Below are 22662 nucleotides of genomic sequence, written 5' to 3'. Positions count from 1 at the left end.
AGCTACCATCCAGAAAGAAACCCTGTTGTGTTCTTATAGTCGCAGAGAATCGGTGTACAAGATACAGATCACACTGCTATATGCTGTACTGTTATCATTGGAAACTACATGAGGTGGGTTTATGTTCCTCTTTCTTTCCTCAAGTTGATATGCTTTCTCTCCGACCAAAATGGGCTGATTGTTCCCTGGTCAATAAAATAAAAGATAAAATAAATGCTTCCCACAGGAAGCCCTGATCATCCCAAAAGAACAGCAACTTGCATTTATATAGCGTCCCTCAGGCAGGGTAGCGTCCCAGCCTAGCCTGCTCTTGAGCACCTCCTCATCGTCTGATACAGAATCATAAGGACAGAGGACCTGGGTATGGCTCTCTAGCCCTGCTTTGGCTGAGGGATGTGTGCGGCAAGAGGACTTTGAAAAGGAAATAGAAATCTAAGAAATACAACACACTACATCCAAGCCAACATGCGTACGGGCTGGGACTGGGGTCTTCCACTTGTCTGCTGTTCCAGGGTTTTCACTGGGAAAGGGGGTTGGGGGAAGAGTGCATATAATAAATAATAATCCTTGCATTTGGTAAAGTGCTTTTCACGTGTTCTCGGCGTCAATGTGCGCAAAACTGAGGCCCTCCTGATTGGCTCACGTCAGCTCTCCTCGCCGGCCTTCCCGGCATCTCCCTCCACAAGCTGCAGGTCATTCAGAACTCTGCAGCTCGTGTACTGTCTCGCACCAGGCTTCGGGACCACATCACTCCCACCCTCGCTCGCCTCCCCTGGCTCCCCATCCCCCAGAGGATCGAATTCAAGATCCTCATCCTCACCTACAAGGCCATTCACGGCCTTGCTCCCTCCTACCTCTCTGACCTACTATCCCCCTACTTACCTGCCCGTACCCTCCGTTCCTCTGGCTCCGGTCTGCTCCACATCCCCCGGCCCAACCGCCCTACCATCGGTGGTCGGGCCTTCAGCCTCTCAGCCCCTAGGCTCTGGAACTCCATCCCCCAGTGCCTTCGCCGCCTCCTCCCTTTCCTCCTTCAAGGCCGGTCTCAAGACCTTTCTCTTTGACCGTGCCTTCAGCTCCCCTCTCGACTCTCTACCCCCTCCTCGCTCCCTCCCTTCCCTCCACTCATCCTGACCATTTCCCCCCTCCTCGCTCCCTCCCTTCCCTCCCCTCACCCTGACCATTTCCCCCCTGCTCGGGTCCCGACCCAACTGTCCAGCGCCCCAGGATGTCCTCCCGAGTGAAAGGCGCTCTATAAATGCAATCTTGTTGTTGTAATTGTTGTCTCAAAGCGCTTCACAGAATAGAATGTAAAGTGAATTGACCGTATATTTGTGGGCGAAACGCGCCAGTCAATTGCGCACAGCAGTGTCCCACAAACAATCGTGGATTGAAAATGACCAATTTATTATTGTTTTTTTTGTTTTGGAGGGATTATTATTAAGCTCTGTGTGGAGTAAGGAAACTTGCCTAAGGTTTCGCCCTGCCGGGAATTGAACCCAGGTATCTCGCTTGCAAAACGAGTGCTCTAACCACTGAGCTACAGGACTCCACATCGATACAAAAGAGAAGGTTCACAACTGAAACAAACAAATATGTGTTTCACCTACAAAATATACAGTCAATCCACTTTATGGTATATTCTGTGAAGCGCTGTGAGATGTCTGAACGACATGATAAGGCGCTATATTAAATACAAGGATTATTATTATTATTACTGCACTGGTTTGAATTGCATTCCTGGTGAACCCACCTCCTAAGACGAGCTCGGTCTCCAGTGCCGTTTGTTTCAATTGTGAACCTTCTTCTCTTTCTTTTGTATCGATTTGGCACCAATATAAAGAAAGCATTAAAGGCTGTAAACTAATCTCAGTGTTAAGTTCCTGTCCATGAACCATTTTGGCTTGATTCATTCTGTTTCTGACATCCTCTGAACTCCTCAATTAAATTACAGCCTATAAACTGACTCACAGGTATCCAGAATACCATATAAATGACTCGACTCACAAGTACAAAGTGATTTGGGGACCAGTGTTTAAGTTTTCAAGTGTAACATCAACCTGAGACCTGCTACATCCTGACCCTATGCACGGGCGAGTTTCCCATTCCCTTTGCCCGTAAAAAGGTTGAAGTTCTTGTCAAAGCATTTCTTGTCTTGAACCAGTTACATTTCCAGGCTAGTTACTGGTATATGGTCCAGACAAATCAGAGAGCTGCCAAATCTAGGCTTTGAAAAAGGTCTCATCTTCTGCACCAAGTGGGTTTGCGTAACTTTGCCCGGTGAAGGCTAAGGACCTTTTTTCAATGAAAGTTAAGTGTGTGCAAAGTTTTTACGCTCCAGTTGCATTTTTAGTAACAGAGATGTACGTCTATCCTTACTAATGGTCATTGACATTACATTGTTTCACAGAGCAGTTTTGGATAAATTCATATAGGAAATTATAGTGGGTGGGATGTGTGTGTGTGCGTGGGGTGGGGGGGAGTGGGGTTCAAATGAAGGAAGCTAAAAGATGCAATTGGTTTAAGTGGCTTTGTCAGAATCCAACAATGCAGCACTGAGAAAGGAATAAGAATGCAGCAATAAGAAAGACTTTCTTATACTGTACAATAATACTTGTATTTGGAACTTGCCTTATCGCATCGGAAGAACGTCTCAAAGTGCTTTAGAGGAATTACTGTGAAATGGAGTGTATTTTGTAGGCAAACATGGCAGCACAATTACACACAGCAATGTCCCACAATAGCCATGAAATGAAAGACCAATTTTATTTTGGGGGAATTGTTGGCCAGGACACCAGGAGAAACTTCCTTCTTTTTTCGAATAGCGCCATGTGATCTGTAATGTCCATCTGAATAGGCAGATGGGACCTCGTTTAATGACTCATCCGAAGGACCCTATTTAAGGAGCATGTAAAGAAAGAGGTAAGAAAGACAGTGTTGGCTCCAAATTCCAGTATCACAATTATAGATTGTGGAATGATCACGGAGAATTTCTAAAGAGACAGATGGCAGGGAATGTGCAAGGCTTAATCTCTGTAAGAAGAGGGGGCAGAGCCCCTTTAATTGTTTGTCATGCTAATAACCAGGAAAAGAGGCAAATGGCTGGACAATTGTGGCTGCTCTAATTCACATGGCCCAGTGAAAGGGTTAACTCCGGAATCCGCATCCTCCCTCACGAGCCTTCAGCGAGTTGTCAGCCCTAATGCAAGACCCACGTTGGAGCTTCATATCTCCTTGATCCCAACCAAAGGAAAAAAAAATTTCAATAAAATACTTTTACCATTTTAACAGTAAAGAACTCCTGGGATTGGCAAAGTGCTCAGTCTATTCCGAGGAGAGGAGAAATCAGCAGCTCAAATATAATTAACCTTACATTCTCAATGCAAACTGCCTGCCATGCACAGGAGCTCTGGAGTCTATTAGTGAAGTTTTTAACGACCACCAGAGCAGACAGCAGTGGTCAAAATTGGCTGCTGCCATTTTTTTTAGAATTATGATTAATGACACTAATAATCTAGATGATTACTGATATGTGTGGCTCCAGCAGTTTATCATATTGCACTGGCTGCCAACAACCACAATAAACATGCTATCATTTACCTCGCTCCGACAGTCAATCCTTCTCCTCAGGTCACCCACAAATGTATGTGAATTACCTAGCAATAATGCTTCATTTAATATTTCGTCCCTTCTAAAGAAAATTGGACGGCGCAGAACCCTCCCCAACCACTGCTGACTTAACCCTTTCACGAGCACTGCATTCATCTTCACGCTGCACAAATCTCACGTCACTCAAAGCAGTGCTATCGGCTCAATGAGGGGTTTCCACAGTAGTCGGGAAACGCTCGTATGGATAATTCTGGTATAAGCTATGCGTTTCGCCCCCGTATGGTGGTGTGACCTTTCTAGTGTATCATTTACTTCCTATTACTATTTATTTTGCCCACAAAATCCACAGTCACAGTTAATCCACTTTACAATATATTGTGTGAAGCGCTTTGAAACGTCTCAATGACGTGATAAGGTGGTATATCAAATGCAAGGATTATTATTTTTTGTCACCAATTTTTGCTCCTGCCTTCCTCTCCTGAAGGATTCCTTTTCCTTTCCAATGGGCAGTTCCATTGTGGCAGGTTGCTCTCCAGTACCCCTCCAGTGTGGTCACTGTTAAAGGTCTGAGCCTTGATAGTGAGTGTAGGAGGCTTTTTGATCACAGACAGTTTTGCAGTGGGATAGCAATACTGTCCTCCTTTTGGTATCTGTTTTCGCCCAGGGTTTATTGGGTAGTGATCTTGAAAAGGAACCCTGCCTGATTTTCCACTACCTGACCTGTGTCACCGATGTTTATTGCAGAAAATATAAGTACAAGTGTGTCTGAGATCAGAAACTCAACACAGCAACCTGGGACATAAATACATTAACAGGAGGGACCACAAAAAGTCTGAGGCCATTAAACCTGCTCCTGGGAGAACCCACTCCACTTCCCACACAGTATACACCTACACATCTCTTCTGGTGGCAGTTAAATAGCCCCTCCTAGGGGACTGAGTGGTCTGCAATTTGCCAGTCAGTATATATTATCTCCTGAAGTATTTTATTTGAGTTTATAATGTTTACACGTAATCTTGATTCAACAAAAGTTATGATGGTACTTGCAGGCATTATACATACAGGAGAACATATTGAGAATAATGGTCTGTACATTATTTTTTATTATTTTTATAATGATTTTGCCCACAAAATACCCAATCAGTCCACTTCACAGTATACCCTGTGAAGCGCTTTGAGACGTCTCAACTAAGTGATAAGGTGTTACATCAAATGCAAGTATTATTACTTTATTATTATTATCAAGTTTGAGGTCTAATGATTCCTTGGTAGATGTGGAGACTTGGTGGGGGTTGAGTACGCATGTCTGTGGGGTGGGGGTGTGGTAGCTGGGACTTAAGTTATCTGGGCAGGGATCGGGGCATTTCCATTTGTCTGCTGCTGCATGTGAAGCACTGGTGGAAGCACCTAATCTTAACATGGGCTAAGTCCGGAGTGGGAAAACAGCATTTGGGCTAGGCCCTTCCTACAAACATCCCTCACCTTGAATCCCAACTTCCATTACTGTTACTTTAGTGCACACTTGGTGGATGCTAATCTAATGCAATAATTTAACATTAATAATCAGTGGAATATGAGATGGATGGAATGTTCAGATTCCATCATAATATTCTTCCATCCTTTCCAACCAATGCTCTGCCTAATCCAGTTGTGTTCGATACAATACTGGGTTGAAAAATGAAACATTTCAATGTGAACCATTTGAATGGTATGCAATGTGATTTTCAGTCTGATCACATGGAATGCTGGGTTTTCATCCCGTTAAATGGCGCAGTTACCGTTTGAGAAAAAAGGTATCTGTAAATTCTGCAAAATCGCCTACACATCCCCCCATTTAATCATGGGGACTTTAACCCATTCAGAATGGGACTTTTATACTTTGATAAACATGGACGAGCTCTCCCAGCTGGTCGCAGAGTATCTCTCAATGTCCCCTACAGCTTCTTTCTGTGAAGCTTTCCTCACACTTGGGATTGCTTCGAACCCACTGGCCCCTGTCAGCAGCTTCCTGACTGCCTCTGATCATCCCCACATCTAACTCTGCAGCATTGCTACTGGTCATAGCGAAATAAACAGAAGAAAACAACTAACTAAGAGAAGGGAGGGTGACTCCACACTCATCAGAGAATATAATGACCAGCTGGCTAAACTACTCTCCCATTATAAGTTCTGCCACCAAGGTCATTTTTTTAATATTCCAGGTATGGCACCAGGTCTGAGCCAAGCGCAATGTTCAAATTTCATCGGGAGCCAGATCTTCCGATTCCTCCATTGCTGGAACGAAAAGTTGTGACCCCAGAGTGCAACATCCCAATGAATGGAAATTATCAACAACAACAACTTGCACTTATAGAGCGCCTTCCACGTAGGGTAGCGTCTCAGAGCCCTTAACAATGGTGGAGCCTGATCCGAACCAGGTTGAGGGGGCAGGTGGCTGTAGGCATGGTCAAAGTGGAAAGTTTTCAGGCGGGACTTGAAAGAGGGGAGAGAGGGGCCAAGGCGAAGGGATTGAGGGAGAGTGTTCCAGAGTTTTGGGGCATAGTGGCAGGCAAATTATGATGTTATCATATAAATGTTTGGTGGGATCAGAAGCTTTGCACATGGGTAAGAGCATTAGAAACTTTGTTCATCCCCACTCCTCCCCACCTCCCCTCAATTCCTGTTCCATAAGTTCAAACACGAGTGCAAGATAAATGTTCCAAGTGATTTGGTTTATAGGTTTTATTTCTACAAACCTTCATTTCAAAAAATTAAATGCCTGAAAACGGAAACTGCATTAAAATGTTAGCATACCAGTCTGTGTGTGCAAATGAAAGCAAAAAGCTAATTCCTTGTAATCCCTCACTCTTTATTGTGTCTGATTCCTGATGTTTAACAACATACATCATATCTTGTTAACTTCAACAATGAGGAGCCATATGTACAAGGAAATAATTTTGGCTATTGATGCCGATAGACTACAGGCCGCTATTGCAGCCAATAGAGGTCAGTGAGCAAAATCAGTGGTCAATAGTGGATAACATTTCAATGCACAGGTCATGGTCTACACAAAACCTGCCCAATTTAGTTCAAGGGTATCTGAGACAAATATTGAATGTAGCTTTCAGGTCATAAAGTGAATGGTTGTTTCAAAGTTCACATACAGCCAGATTAGGACTAAGCTTTTGTTTTGATAATTATTTGGGGTAATATTTCACCAACGTTAATATCCAATAACCAATTCCCATTAAGAACGTCCAATCTGAAAGCAATAATTCACCAAGAGCTGTTTAATGCTTAGGAAAGCACAGAACGGTGGTGCAAAAAAAATCCAAATGGTAAGTTAATGTTCCCGGGCAGACATGCAAAAGTTACTTAAAGTCTGTCAACAACAACTTGCACTTATATAGTGTCCCTCACGCAGGGTAGCATCCCAGAGCACTGTCATCTGACAGAATTCAAATGTGATAAGTCACCAGTGTTGAAAGACAGGCAGATGAGTTTAGCTGGGACATGGCAGGGTGGAAGAAGGAGTGCAAATGAAAGCCAAAAGCTAATTCCTAGCAATGCCTCACTCTTTATAGTGTCTGAATCCTTTGTCCCAATATCCTGAAACCCACATATCTTAGATTCCATTGAAATAAATACAAGATCCTAAATCTACTAGAACTGATTTTGGCAGTGACCACAAGGTATATTAGTTGACTTGCATTTCCTGATAAACATAGCGGTAAAGCTATAAAATGCTTCTGTTATGGACTGGGAAGCTATTATCCCCTTCTGGTAGGCTCTCTGGCCCACGCAGCAGTTTTCCAGCTGAGAGAGCAAGCCATATTCCTAATACTGCTCCAAGCCTCATTGCTACAATGTGTGGGAGTTTCCGAAGGAGAGTTGCCCTTAAGTTTTTCACCTGAGGGAACCATCTGAGCTCTGCTCAGCTACTCTCATCGACACTGCTGACAGAAGCGACTCACTATCGTCCCAATCATGGCACAAACCAATTGCCTGTGATGATAAAACATGTGGATTATCCCCATAGCAAACTTCCTCAGAACTCAAGCTCCACTGCACTGTCCCTTCATCTTTATTCAGCAGTAAATTACAGCACTTTTCCCAGTCTATTATTTCACAGATTATGTGATTCACACAGGCCAAAGTGAAAGATGCTACACTGCTAACGTCAAAGCCAAGCCATAAAAAAGACAGATTGTTAAGTGCATTCATTTTAAACAAAAATTCAACAAAGTGTTCACTGCTGCTCACTGAAATTGGATTGACAGGATAAATGATCTTTTAAGACCGTAACGCACAATTACTGGTGAGATTCTTGACCCAAAGAAGCCCTTCCTGTGACCACAGAGACAAAAGAGGCCATAGAATTAGTTGTCCCTTTATGTAACTACATGATGATAGAGCTTGTTTTACTCAAACTGAGAGTCCTAGGTCTCTATACGGTGGGGGTCAGTTTTACGCTTGTTGATGAAGGCAGCAATCATTTTGCAACACCTATAATACCATTTGTTGTATGATGGGATTTCCTATTACAAAGATATAGGAAAGAGATAACTATTTTTAGTGATCAGCGAACAGTGTAAAATGTATAAAGGCAGCTTCCTTGGTTTGGAAGAGGAAAGAGTTCAGGTGTCGAGCCATTTGATAGGTTTTTATTGCCTTGAGCCCTATACCGAAGTGCATCTTTTTACGTGTATCATAAAGCTATTGTTTTTATGTCCCTGTCCCTATTGATGCCCTTACTTTCACTGTTCTCGTTGCTCCATCATCTGTCAGACAAATCATTGTGCAAAACTGTTTTCACTTCACGTTTGATTGCTGGTTTCCACTTTGCACATTCAGTCACCAGATAATATCATTCACCAGCTCAATCACCAGTCATCTCACTCACCAGTTGTTCCAGTCATCAATCATCCCAATCATCAGGTAATGTTAGTCACCAGGTAATGTCAATGATGAGCTGTGTCAGTGACCGGTTCAGTTCAGGACAATGAATGTGAGGTCTGGTATTATGTTCTCAAGGTTGGTAAATTATATAAAGGGTTGCAGAGTGGTTCATTTGATGTAGATAATTAGCTTAAATGAATAACTTCTTAGAGTTAGACAGATAGCTGATACATCACTTTGGTTAGCCTGTAATCTCTGTCTGCCTCTGTAGGACCTCTTCTGTAAATCGGTTTCTGAGTGGGCCACAAGTGTGCATTCATCAACAAACAAGAATTCATGAATGAATTTTCCTTCTACCCTTGTTGATGCTTGTAATGTCAGAAGATTGACCACTTTATCATTTTGGCTGTGAATGCACACACCCTCTGGTAATCTGCACTTGCCTCATCTAACATTGGTGTGAAGAACATGCTAAAACAATTTGATGCCAAGACTCAATCCTGTTTGACCCAGTTGGAACTGATGAATGATTTGGGGGTCTGTCCATCAAGCAAAGACTGCCCACGAAGCCATCTTGCAGATGTCTTAAAATATTAATGACATTCAAAGTTTGCCGGTAATTTCAGAACCCTGTGCGGGTGTCAGTGATGCTTTCCTGGAGTTGGTGAACCACAATTATCATATCAGGGGAGCTTCTTTGTGCCCATAACTGCATTGGAGCTCAGGCATCGCTTAGTAAGTGATATTGGTTAGTGAATGATTGAGAAGCATTCAAGCATGTATTTTACCTTCAATTGAGGAGTAAGATGTAATAGTTGCCTTATTCTCTTGATGTGTCCTTTCTCATCTTTTGAGCTGCTTTGGGTAGCTTCCAGTGACAAGAAGGTTGACATTCGATCAACAGGTTGGTGTATTGTAGTTCTTACCAGGAATTCTATCTGGTCTGCTTTTCAACTGTTCTCTGATTATATCAATTGCATTTGATATGGTGCTTTATCACATCAGTGAAACATCTCAAAGAGCTTCACAGAATATATTATAAAGTGGAGTTACTGTGCATTTTGTTGGCAAAATGCAGAAGCCAATTGCACACAGCAGCATCCAAACAGCAAATGCAAACAGTTGTGGATTGAGTGAACATTCCATTTCTGTTATTCGTACTGTCTTGGTGCATCTTTAGGTATTGTTCTGGGTTGACTTTTCCTATCCTATTTGGTATCTTCAATATAAGGCCTGATTTAAGGCATGTCTTTTCCAGGGCTCTTCAATCTTGAAGAGATACCTTTTCTTACAAAGAGTGTAAGAAATGCAAAGTGGAATTAAGTAAACCCAACAATGCATTTAGATATGCCAAAGCAGTGTGATAAGAAGGCATAGGTTCAGGGTGTGAACGGCAATTTTAGGACAGATACCAGAAAGTATTTCTCTATACAGAGTAATCAACAGCTGAAACAAGTTAACAGGAAATGGGATTGAGGCCAGGATACTGGACTCATTTAAGAAACAGCTTGATGATGTAATAGGAGATTGGTAGGATGAGAATGTTGGAAGGATGAAATCAAATGGACCGAAGGGTCTTAATCTGATCCTCTCGTGTGATGTATATGTGTGTGGGTTTAACATTTCATGGTATTCTGAATGCCCTGTCTTGTGTGAGGGTTTCCTCAGTGATGCGAGATGCCACAGCTTGGCAAAATGCTTGCATCAATGTGAGTGCTCCATTATGAGAAGTCATTTTCCATCAGCATTTTTGAGCAGTATGCATCTCAAATGTTTTTTGTAGCTCATCACAGAAATTCTTTGTATATCTGCAAAAAGCATATAGTTCACCTGATGTTTTCCACCCATCACCTGTCCCACCCCATGTGCACTGCGCATGTGGCAGTTGCTCTTCCTCATTACAGTGTGAGGCTCTGTGAACAGTGCTTTGTGTGTCTCGTGTTTATCAGTCAACATTCATGTCTGTTTGTGAGACATTGCTGTGTGCAAATTGGCATCTGTGATCGCCGAAAATATAGTCACGACAGTTTATAGAAAACTCGGTGAAGCATTTTGAGATGTCTCAATATAAGAATGGAAGAATTTTTGTTATTAACATTGTATGTTTCTCAATACTATTTTTCATCAAAACACTTGGGATGTGATTCTTCTCACTCAATTCCAGTTTACTCTGCGATTCAAAGCTCTAACTGGTAGGCTAACTGGTAGGGTAGCTGTTTATTGGTCCTAGCCGGACAAGCAATGAAAAGCTTATTGGAACTCTGCAATGGTAGGCTGTGTGGTTTTAGTTGACTAAATTTCAGCAGTACCTCCAATACACTCTGTTGCTAGCCTGTGCCTAAACTCTCTGGGATTGGGTAAGTAGGAAGCATCCCTCTGGGGAGAGAGTGCACTCTCCAAATCAGACAAATGGAAAACACACATAATTGGAACTCTCAGTAGTTTGGTTTTGAAACTCTTAAGCATGACGATGGGTTTCCACATGTTAGATACCCAATTGACCCAAAATAAAACATCTGAACCATTTTAGTTACGGTATTTATTTCAGTTGATTGTGTCTGCCGGAGTTTACTACAAAATGTCTGCTATTACTTATCACCTCTCAGGTTAACTGTTTGCGAGATACAGAACTGTATCTGTACTAACAGTACAATGCCATTGTCTACAGGCACTGTAACAAATTTACTATTCCTATCGCAAGCAGCTAATGGCACTGTTGGCGACCCTCAGGCCTGTATTTAACATCATAAGACAGCATGAAACAAGAACATGATCTTCATCCTATCAAACCCATTCTTTCCAAACACCATTAAGGAAAAAAACTGCATTCCCATGGCATCACCAACTTCTCTCACTCTTTCTCCTGGAAAATTATTCCAGAATCCAAGAAAAACTCCAGAATATTTATTCTTTCGCAGATCCTCAATGTTCATACCCGACCTCCTCCCACCCACCCCCCCACCCCCATACAACTGCCCAGTACCATTACGTCTCATCGAGTATGTATCTTAGTCCACAATGATCTCTGTATCTTCAAAATATATCTGCAAACAAATAATTATCCTTGTCTGTAATATAGCACCTGAAATGTCGAAATGCCTCAAAGCACTTCACAAAATGTTCTGTAAAGTGCAGTGACTGTTTAATTCGTAGGCGAACACGGCAGTTAATTTGTACATAGCAATATCCCACCAACAGCCATGATGGGAATGACCAATTTTATCGGGAGGATTGTTGGCAAGGAGACTAGGAGAAAATGCCTTCTCTTTTTTGAATAGTATCAGTGGATCTTTAATGTCCAATTAGACAGACATGACATTGGTTTTAAGTTATTATTATTATAATGTCTCATTTGAAGGTTGGCACTTGCAACAATGCAGCGTTCTAGCAGCATCCTATTCCAGACTGACTGGAGGGTCAGTCTGGAATAGCAGCTCCAAGTTCTAAAGTGGGGCTTGAACCTGTGTTCAGTTCTTTCCTGAAGAAGTTAATCCATGCAATAATCAATATTTTGTAAGTTGTCTCTTCCACATCGCTACAAATCTGTGGGAAAAATATCTATTCTAATCTTTTAACCTGTTTACAGTTTTTAAAAATATTTTAAGCCCTTGCCATTCTGCTCCGACTGCTTGCACAATCTTCACATCTCTACAACATCAGGCTTCATTCACAACAAAATTATCTCTGCACACCTCTCTTCACTGTCCAAAGCTGTCCTATCCTTTCTCTCCTGTTTGCATGAGCCAAGCATCATTCCTAAACCTGGCCCTTATACCTACAGGGACAACACAAATGTGGCGAACATCAGTCTGCACAATAGTGGCTGTTAAATTTTAATCACATTTATTTTGGTCCGTTGAAGAGAGCACTCCCAGAACTTGAACAAAGAGCACTTTTTTTCACAAAATGCAGAAAAGCATGTGATGCCTAACAGTCCCTTCACTCCTTGTCAAGGTAACGATTCAGGATCTAAGTCAGAAAAATTTTCCAACCCCTACCGTTAGTGCAGATGGTTCGGGAGCTGCTATTCACAGCTTCCCATGGATGCAAAAACAGATGATGAACACAAAAATGTAGCAACAAAGTCCCAGAAACAGATTTACCACCAACCGTCTAGGTGCTTTGGTGCTGCAACCTGTACCTGACTCTTCTCTCTCTTTTGCCTCCACAATTGCCAAGCTACATGAGGGCTACACTTATTTAATTACAGAATTAGAGACTACATCAGATGCTTTTTATTGTGCTGGTATTTTTTGTTCTTAACACTTTAAGTGCTGCTACCATAAGATGCCTGCTATGTCTCTCTTCCAAAACCACTTTATCTTTCTACCTCATTCGCCTCTACAAACGGCTCCTAAAAACATATCACTTTGACTGCACATTTGGTCAATACCTTTGCATCTATTAATTCCCTGTTTGGTGACCATCACTACATTTGTCAAATGGTTTGAGCTGCTCTTTTATGTGAAAGGGGCTTCGTAAACATAAATTATTATATTGAATGATTTTTTCATAAATTAATACTGTAAAGAAAAATCGAAAGTAGAAATGTGTTACTTGCTAAAAATTTGTGCCATTTATCTTGTTGTGATATCCTTTAAATAAATGAAAAAAACTGCCATCTCTTGGCAATTTTTCAACTTGGCAAGTTCTTGCAAGCACAACAACTGAATCCTGACAAACAGATGCCAATCACTTTGACAAAATATGTTTTACTTGAATCAGGATTGTGCTCGGTTGAGGACTTCTGTGGATGGCAGATTTAAAAATAGCCAATTAGCCCATTTAATCAATCATTCAGCAATCAATCTAAAGAAGAAAAAACACTGAGCAAAAGTGGATGTTTTACACTGACGTGACTTGACTTTGAAAATATGCTACTGTCTCCAGGTGACGACTGGTGAACTCTGCACATGGAACTAGAGCAATAAGATAAATAAGGAACAATTTGGATTTTGAATGTGACTTGGTGTACAAGTGCTTTACACAATAGGGAGTAAATAAGAAAGTGATTTGGGGGATAATGGATCCTATACAAATAAGAGGTGAGAAAGATTTAGTTTGATCATTCAAATCTTATGCAATAAGAATTCTTTATAGTCAGAGGGAATGAGAAGTGATATTGGACACTATTCTGAAAGTGCTGAAGGTCATCTGGTGTGGAATTTAGAAAAGTCTTCAATCCAGTTTTAATTTGGAAGCCTCAGTTCTAACAAAGAACCGGTGAAAAAACTGACCTTCAAGTTGAGAGCGAATTTAAGAATTTGCCAGAAATTATGCATAATCTTACATTTTAAGATAATGGTCTTAAGGTTTAGACCATGAGACACTTTGAGCTTCTGATTTGTCCTATCAGAATTTTATACAATGGGAATGAACCATTAGGTGATTTGGGACAATGGATTATTTACTTGGATCAGGGATGCACTTATGTGGTTTGGATTGTGATTTAGTCCTCAAAGAGCTAAGGCTTCTCTCTGTGGCATATGCTCGCAAGCACAGAATGGGTTGGCTTCAGGCTGAAGTCATCTGTCTCCAGCACACATTGTAACTGTGTTCAAGAGCCTGCTCTAGATTCTCATTAAATTAGCCATATTTAGAAGTGGGGCTACCACATCCTTAAATGTCTGCAGGTGCATTCTGGAGAGACAGCGTCTGTGGCACATCAAAGTATGGAGAAGAGCCACAGACATTTGCTCAGCTAAGCACAGTAAAGTCATGCCAGGAAAGTCAATGTGGAAGCACTTGGTTATCTTTAAGTGCCTCAGAGATGCATCACTGTAAAAATTATGCCAAAGCAGCCTGTAAATGTAATCTTTGATTCTAACTTCATTGCTGTATCATCTAGATAAGTGAATGCAAGTTTGTTGAGTGAAATTTGTGCTATTTGAGAGCGCAACCTCTAATCTCATTTGTAGTATAGGTACTATGAATTCTACTGTGTAGAAAGCAGTCGAGAACTAACATGTTCACATGAAAGAAATTCTCCATACTCTTTCCTTTTATTCTTTGTCAAACAATTGCCTGATTCCCCTGTAAAAGCTATTATGGATTCTGTCCCAGCCACTGCTTTGGGTAAGGCTTTCCAGTGTGTCCTCAGTAACTCTGTGGAAAAGAATTCTCCTAACTTCACAGAGCACAGCCAGTGACAGAACTCACAACCAGCGACTTAACCCCAGTGTACGACTAAATAGGCCCATGTACTACAAGATTTTCTTCTAACTAAATCAGGCTGACATGATATAATTTTAAAAAAATACCCATCAAAAGCAGACATTCATGTTCAGTTATACACAACACAAAAGGCTGGGGATACCACAGCAGGTCAATCGACATCTGAAAGAGACAGTCTAGTTAATGTTTTGAATATGGCTCAGTTCTGATCAAGGATCCTACCCCTCTTTAACTCTCACATGCCGATCGACCTGCTGTGAATTTACTGCATTTCCTGATTTTTACATCAGGTTTCTGGTGTTCGTGGCTTTCCTTTCCAACTTTGATACAATGCCATCTGTGGTGATGGTCTTAAAGACTCGGACATTGAGGGTTTGCCGGGACCAGTAGTGCATTACAGTACTCCAACAACAACAAGATAATATTTGTATAGCGCCTTTCACGTCGGGAGGACGTCCCAAGGCACTGGACAGAGTACAGCATTTCAGAACCGAGCTGGGATTGAGGGAGTAAGGGAGAGGAGGGGAAGGCGGGTGGCCGATGGGATGGTCGAAGAGGAGGGTCTTGAGGTGGGACTTGAAGGAGGCTAAGGACGGGGCGAGGCGGAGTGACTGGGGGATGGAATGCCAGAGGTTGGGGGCAGAGTGGCTAAAGGCTCTCCCGCCAATTGTGGGGCGGGGGGTCGGGGGACGTGGACAGGCCAGAGCTAGCTGAAGGGAGGGAGCGGGTGGGTTGGTAGGGGGTTAGGAGGTCGCAGAGGTAGGGTAGGGTGAGGCCATGAAGGGCTTTGTATATGAGGACCAGGATCTTGAACTGGATCCTCTGAAGGATAGGGAGCCAGTGGAGTCGGGCGAGAGTGGGGGAGATGGGGTCACGGAGTTCGAGAAAGGACACGGGCTGCAGAGTTTGGGATTACTTGCAGCCTGTGGAGGGAGGAGTTGGGAACAACAGCAACAAGATTCCATTTACAGAGTGCCTTTCACGTCGGGAGGACGTCCCAAGGCGCTGGACAGTTGGGTCAGGATCTGAGCAGGGGGGAAATGGTCAGGGTGAGGAGAGGGAAGGCAGGGAGCGAGGAGGGGTAGAGAGTCGAGAGAGGAACTGAAGGCACGGTCAAAGAGAACATTCTTGAGACCAGCCTTGAAGGAGGAAAGGGAGGAGGCGGCGAAGGCACTGGGGGAATGGAGTTCCAGAGCCTAGGGGCTGAGAGGCTGAAGGCCCGGCCACCGATGGTAGGGCGGTTGGAGCGGGGGATGTGGAGGAGACCGGAGCCAGAGTAACGGAGGGTGCGGGCAGGTAGGTAGGGGGATAGTAGGTCGGAGAGGAAGGAGGGAGCAAGGCCGTGAATGGCCTTGTGGGTGAGGATGAAGATCTTGAATTCGAAGGTGAGGATGAGGATCTTGAATTCAAAGGCCGACAAGCAGGGCGTTTGCATAGTTGAGCCTGGAGGTGACGAAGGCATGAAGAAGAACAGCAACCATTTCTCAGGTTTGAAATTCCACCTGGTCTTATCTCCTAGTCCTGCCCCCTCAAGACCTTCCTCTTCAACTGTGCCTTCACTCATCTTCCCACCATCACTCCCTTGCCTTCCACACCTTTTGACTCCAGCCCGCAGCTCGGTGGTGAATCCTTCACTGTCCAGTGCCTTGATGTCTTCCCGAGGTGAAAGGAGTGATATAAATGCAATTTGTTGTTTAGTCTTAGATTGCAATACAATTTTTAATTTAAAATTGTGGGAAACTGGCTTCCAAATTAAGTCAGGTTTTAGGAATTGTCCAGGCTAAGCCGGGGTGTAATTTCTGGTCTCCAGAAGTATAGTGTGACATTGGAACTAACATTCTCCGTTGGAGAATCACACTCAAAACTTCAGCTTATCTTTCAAAGCATTATTCTGTTTTTTTTTCAGATTTCCAGCGTTTCAGTTTCTCTTTTTTCCCCAATCATTATGAATGTTTCAAAGGTCTGGGTTGGACTCACCTGTCCAGATCTGGTGAACAAATGTAGAGTGAAACACACAGGGATGTCGCAAAGAGTGAAAAGCGAGCGGTGGAGAGGGAGAGACCAATGGGTCTAAAAGATGTTCGTTTTTACGATGAACATTTTGGAACAAGCAAAACTCAAGTGAAAAGCAGAGATTTAAACAATACAAAAGTAAACCAATTCTGTCACAGATTTTTTCTAAAAAGACTTGTAGTGGCTTGAAGAAAGGGTTAGAGAGCAGCTGAATGTCAACCAACAGTATATACTAGACATGCTGCATCAGAAAGCTTGATGTCGGCTTAATTTTTGCAGTTGAATCCCACTGAAGACTGTCCAAAAAAAATCAAAGGCACACATCTGCAACAGCTGAACATTTTTTTTTTTTGCGTGTATTATGGTAAGAAAGATGAGCATCAGCTCTTTTCATTTCTGGATCAAGATCCCTGGGTTCGTATTGAAGATACTGGTAAAGGGTATTCCTTGCAGTGGTTATGAATTAACCTTTCACACTATCAAAATTCAATACCTAAACAGGTTCCTTATCGATGGATGAAGGAACAGCAGAGACAGCAACTGTTACCTGCTGATTGCAAACATTCCAGTACGTTGACAGGCAAATCTACTACCATAACGAGTTTAAATCCTTTCTCTTTACAAAAGAGTGTGAGCAAAATAAAAGAATAGAAAACAAAATTGATTTTACAATAACTGTAAGGTACTTATATTTTCAATCGTTCTCTTTAGTACGCAAAAGCATTCATACACTGAAGATTCGTTTATGAATCACCCATCCATAGATCATACACAATATGCAGTTTTGTATTTATAAAAAACCTGGCAGAACTAATAATTACCAGCTCTTCTCCAACCTGCTTCTCGCTTCTCACACACTCGTTGTTCAGCTTGAAGTATTCACATCAGGAACGTGTGACTTTTATTTTAAAGTACACGTGATGGGAGGGGTTGGGCGGGGGCGAGGAAAATAAAACCCAGCGAGATCACAACTCCTCGTTTTAATACCGCACAAAATAAATCCAAGAATTTGTAACAAGATGAAATTGAAAAGTGNTTTTTTTGTTCAGCTGGGTGTCTGACGCACGCAGAAGCCAATTACCATGCTTCTGAGTATCCAAACCAAACTATTGAGAGTTCCACATATGAGTAGAAATTTCCCTGTGACTGGAATGGAACACATACTCTTCACAGAGGAATGTACCCTGATCACCTAATGCCAGGGAGTATTAGGTACAGGTTGGCATGAGATAAGGCTTGGAGACCCAAACATATAGACTGGGTGTACTGCTGGAGGTTAACCAGCTAACATTGTTAGCTAACCAGCTTGTTATCTAGATCACAGTATGGCAAGCTTCCCACTGCTTGCCCCTTCAAGTACTGTCGTTGAGCCACCTTGGCTGGTCTGTCATCCGGGTTGCCCTCTAGGTCATCAGACCACGTGGCTCAAAAACCTGTGTTGAAGCGATCACAGAGGACTGACTTGATTCCAACATCTATTGCTAGGCATGACATCTTGGAGCCAACTCAGCAATCCCTAAAGAGACCCAATTTACCTTCACACACTCACTCACTCACTCACACTCAAGCACGCACATTTTCTCCCAGGAGGATTGAAAACTGGGTTGTGGGAGTAGCTGAGGTACTGGATGCCTGGAGTGATTACAAGGCAGTAAACTGATCAAAGTATTCAGATGATGTTTTGAACCATAAAACAACAAAGTGGCTTATCCGAGCTTCAGTAAGATTACACCCTTAAAATGATTTCAATTGTCTGTTATATTTTTATCCTGTATTTTGACTGTGTTCTTTTCTGATAATAGTCAGAGATTATCACTTCATAAACTTAGTATCAAATGAAATGAAAGTGATACATTCTAAAGTGTTGGGTCTTAATGTGTAAAAGTACCTATGTGAAAAGGGAGTGTAATCAGGCAAGGTTATGAACTAGTTTGGATTCGCTTCAGTAGTTTATGACCATCTCAATCCCTTTTTGGTGGTGGGGATGAGTGGGTGGGAGGGGGGTGCATTATTGCCTTGTAATAACTCCCATGTATCCATTCTTCGTGATAAGCTCCTTTTTTTTCCAGGGAAGTGGGAGTGTTTCCTTTCAAGTTTCTTTCTGTTTGGCCGCTGTGCCTACGAGTCCCAATTCCGAGAGCTAGTGTGTTCTGCATCAATGATATGCGATGTCGTCCACATTGACTGATTATTGTGCTGTCAAGAATGGTGAAGTGATGAAGAAATAGCTTGCTGAATATTGTTGCCAAGAAATTCAGTGATTATGTGTGTCATGCACATTGGTTTGAAATATGTGGTATCTGCATCAGTCTCGTATAATTGAAGAAACCTGGCACTTTTAGAAACGTTTACAACCCCTTCCCTTACACTCTTCATTTTTCTTCTTACTATTCATCTCATTTAAACCATGATATATACTAGGTACAGTTTCATGGGAAATGGTCACCTTTCTCTACTTTTCCCTTGTAGCCATCTTTTGTGCAAGCCTAATCAGGCTCCGCCACTGCTAAGCGCTCTGAGACAGTACCCTGTGTGGAGGGCGCAATATGAGTGCAAGTTGTTGTTGCTGCTGTAGACAGACGCATGAGCAGTAACATAGCAACAGTTTCAGGCATCAAATAACCAATTGGTCCAACAATTGGCATCAGCTTGGCTTCTTTGGCAACATTCCTGCCTCTGAGTCAGAAGGTTGTAGGTTCAAGCTCCACAGTAGGACTTAGACTTAGTCTAGACATGGTCTAGGCTAACACTCCATTGCACTGCTGGGGGTGTACTGCATTGTTGGAGGTGCCATCCGTCAGATGAAACTTTAAGCCAAGATCCTGTAAAAGATCCCATGGCACTATTCAAATAGAGAAGAGAGTTTCCACTTTTGACGTATGAACATAAATTGAGTGTTGGCAAAATGTGCAAGCATGGGATAAGTTTGTCCTTGGCTGTCATGTGCTTCACAGTGGAATAATAATCCTAATAATAATAATCCTTGCATTTGATATAGCGCTTTTCACGTCGGGAGGACGTCCTAAAGCGCTTCACAGAACACACTGTAAAGTGAATTGACTGTATATTTGTGGGCGAACGCGGCAGCCAATTGCGCACAGCAATGTCCCACAAACAGTCGTAGATTGAAAATGACCAATTTATTATTGTTTTTGGTTTTGGAGGGATTATTATTAGGCGTGTGGAGTAAGGAAACTTGGCCAAGGTTTCGCCCCGCCTGGAATTGAACTCAGGTCTCTCGCTTGCAAAGCGAGTGCTCTAACCACTGAGCTACAGGACTCCACAATAGTCTACTGAGACTTATTACTGTCTAGGCCAGGGTCAGTAAAACGTGACAATTTCTTGCCTGCAGAGAAATTTCTTCAGGCATGGAGCTCAATGTCCAGCCCACATAACTCCAAGTTTCAACTCGAGTTCTACTTCCCACTCACACATTCAACAAAGGTGGACTTTCATCGTATGAATGCAGCCAGCTTGTGATTGCCTAAAACAGTTTGGCGCCCAACCCAACCTTGGTAAAAAGTCAAATTTCTGGACTTTTGGTATTTGTTTAATAAAAGTTGCCCAGCCCTGCTCTAAACTCATACAATGGCCATGTGGTCAAGGTACAGGAGAACTGCAGAGACCCAGTGGAACCGTGAGGTAGTCCAGCAATAAGTCAGAGCTGCCAGAAGAGAAGAGGACAAAAAGGGAGAGAGAAAAAATTCAGCCCTGGTGAATTTTCCCCTCTTCATGTTCAAGAGAAGAGAATTTCTCCTCGGTGTCCTGACCAACAATCCTCACAAAAATAAAACTGGTCACTCACTCCATGACTGTTTGTGGGACATTGCTGTGAGTAACTGTTTGCCATGTTCTGCTCACAAAATACAGTAAATCCACTTTACAATATATCCTGTGAAGCACTATGACATATCTCCATGACACGATAAGACGCTGTATCAAGTACAAGGATTATTATTAAGTCTTTTTGTGTCTGAGACCGGTGAACTGGGCTTTGATTCACATTTAATAGAGTCCATGCTGCAGTAATCAAACCTTAATCCAACTGTGTAGGGGGGCGGAATTCTGTAGTGAGGTTTCCTTAAAGTTTGCAGGTGGATTTAAACACACAATTTAAATCAATGTCCTGCAAAATGCTATTAGATTTTCATTTTTTACCAAGCAAACTGTGTTAGGTGTTATCAGGCTGACTCCATCCACCAATCAGTCATAGACTGACTCAATTTACCAATCAAAACCCACTATTGCTGGATGTGTGAGTTGGAGTTTGAGCCCGTGGGTACAGAGCTCCAAGCTACTTTTACGAAGATATTTAATTCTTTCAATCCGCAGGTGATGTGCGACTATTGTAAGAAGTAGGCCACTAAAAGCAGTTTCACAGGTACCATAAATGTCCATGGAGGCCACCGGTCTTGTAGTTGAATGGTCTACTCCTCCTTTGAACAGATCAGGCAAAGGAAAGAGCTGTGCCATTCCCTGGAATAATTGGGTGTTTCTTTTTTTTCTACTGTTGCACATCACCTGGACAATGAAGTACCTTTGCAATAGTACAACATATTGTGCGATCCCGGTGTCTGATTTGTGGGTTAGCAATCAACATCCAAACATTGTGGATTAACCACCTGTACAGAGAAAATTACCGGCACCCTTACTTATGAAATCAACAATAATGAAAAGCATCACGGGTGATTCTGAAATCCTTTGTATTGCTTATTCATTGCATAATAAAGGCATGTGTGGGGAGAAATTCCATCCAGGTAAAGATTTATTCTGTATCAGAGCATCCAGAATTTAGCAAATTGTTGAATTCAGTTCTTCACAAACTTTGAAGTCAGTTAAAAGAAACTTACAGAAAACTGACTTCAAAATTAAAGCTTCATTTAAGAATATGCCAAATTTCAAACACTCTGAAAAGCTACATAAATAAAGTAAACTAACCCCAGGTGGAAGTTCTCCCCAAAGGACACATTTGCACATGTTTTGTTACCCCAAACACCAAAATAAGTCCACCATTTATGTGAGCACAGTATGATACATCTAAATAAAAGCATTGGTCACTTGCTCTATTCACTTCTGTACACCTGCTTGGGGATCTCTGATATTTTTCCACAGAAGTTTCCACATTGGCGTGAAATTCCACTGGGCTAAGGTATACTCTTTTTGTTAAGTATTTCAGAGTGTATAGAATTTGGTAAATTCTTAATTACAATCTTAATGTTGAAGCCTTTTTTTGTGTAAATTGGTTGATATGCCTCAGTGCAATCTCAGAGGAGAACCTCCTACTGCAACAGCACCAATTTTCCAATTTACATACTCGCAACGAGACAAATTGTGTCAAATTAGGAGACAAATAACTGGGTTTCAAAAAAACACCATTTAGAGTCTTCACAGATGGAGAAGACTTAAATCCCATCAATGTGGATTGGATGTGAACCCATGTCCCAGAGAATGATAGACCAATTTACTAACCCAATGCACAACACAGTCCTGGCAAATCAATAATTTGTGTGTTTTTACACATGACTCCCTTTTGAATTAAAGATATTTTTTTTTCTCCCATCTTTTTGTAAGAGGACGGAGGCAACCCATTTCCAAGACTTTGCCAATCCAGTACCGACCACTAAGAGTTGTCCAAGATCATCAATGATGCTTGCTCCATTCAATTTATTTCATGTTGGGAAACACCTTGACTTTGCTTAATGTTGTCCCTCAGCAGCAATGGAATAAGGTTAGTAATCCAGCTGTAGATCACAAAGCCTGTACCTCCACTACATTCCGCAAATGGGTCACAAGCAACACTTCTTCATCCATGCTTCAGCATCCAGGTGATGGAGGGGTTGGGGGAGTAAGTGAGGACATTTGATAAAACGTGTGGGCACCAGGGAGGCGACATGGACGGTAAGTGAGATAAGCTGCGATAGCATGCATGTTCTGGAAGACGCATGATAGTAAGCAAGGATATTTGATTTAGGGTGTGGCTACTGGAGA

The 22662-nt window shown here is 42.3% G+C and overlaps 1 protein-coding gene across 1 annotated transcript in view; it reads right to left on the bottom strand.

The window, feature by feature from the left end:
• Window positions 1-22662, bottom strand: part of bnc2 (basonuclin 2) — a 120725-nt gene that overhangs the window by 15315 nt on the left and 82748 nt on the right. The window lies entirely within an intron of this gene.

The sequence above is a fragment of the Callorhinchus milii genome, unplaced genomic scaffold (assembly GCF_018977255.1).
Source record: "Callorhinchus milii isolate IMCB2004 unplaced genomic scaffold, IMCB_Cmil_1.0 Scaffold1, whole genome shotgun sequence".
Taxonomy (NCBI): domain Eukaryota; kingdom Metazoa; phylum Chordata; class Chondrichthyes; order Chimaeriformes; family Callorhinchidae; genus Callorhinchus; species Callorhinchus milii.
Note: the sequence above shows the minus strand (reverse complement) of the source record. Positions and strands in the feature narration are given on the sequence as shown.